The sequence below is a fragment of the Geospiza fortis genome, unplaced genomic scaffold, assembly GCF_000277835.1.
Source record: "Geospiza fortis unplaced genomic scaffold, GeoFor_1.0 scaffold590, whole genome shotgun sequence".
Taxonomy (NCBI): Eukaryota; Metazoa; Chordata; class Aves; order Passeriformes; family Thraupidae; genus Geospiza; species Geospiza fortis.
The window spans coordinates 1,740,746-1,741,046 of record NW_005054402.1 but is presented as its reverse complement, the minus strand read 5'-3'; positions in this window follow the sequence as shown (position 1 = coordinate 1,741,046).

Below are 301 nucleotides of genomic sequence, written 5' to 3'. Positions count from 1 at the left end.
CCTTATCAGGACAGGCCTTATGTTGTTAAAAAGCTTTAGTCTGTTGCAGGTTTGTATCTTTAAGCTTTTTCATTCCTAGCTACAACTACATGTGTCAGCAAGTCAGTGGGACTGCATGCAGAGTTTAGAAGTGCATGAAAATTTAAGTCCTTCAAGTTAAACAGTAAACAGAAAACCTTTGGCTAAAAGGCTTCGTTTTTAGCAGAAAAGCAGGAGTTAGAGTTCTTGTTCTGAAAAATCCACTTCCTTCCCCTTTCTCCTAACTCTTCAGATGGGATCCAAAGCAGCAGCCACATAAACA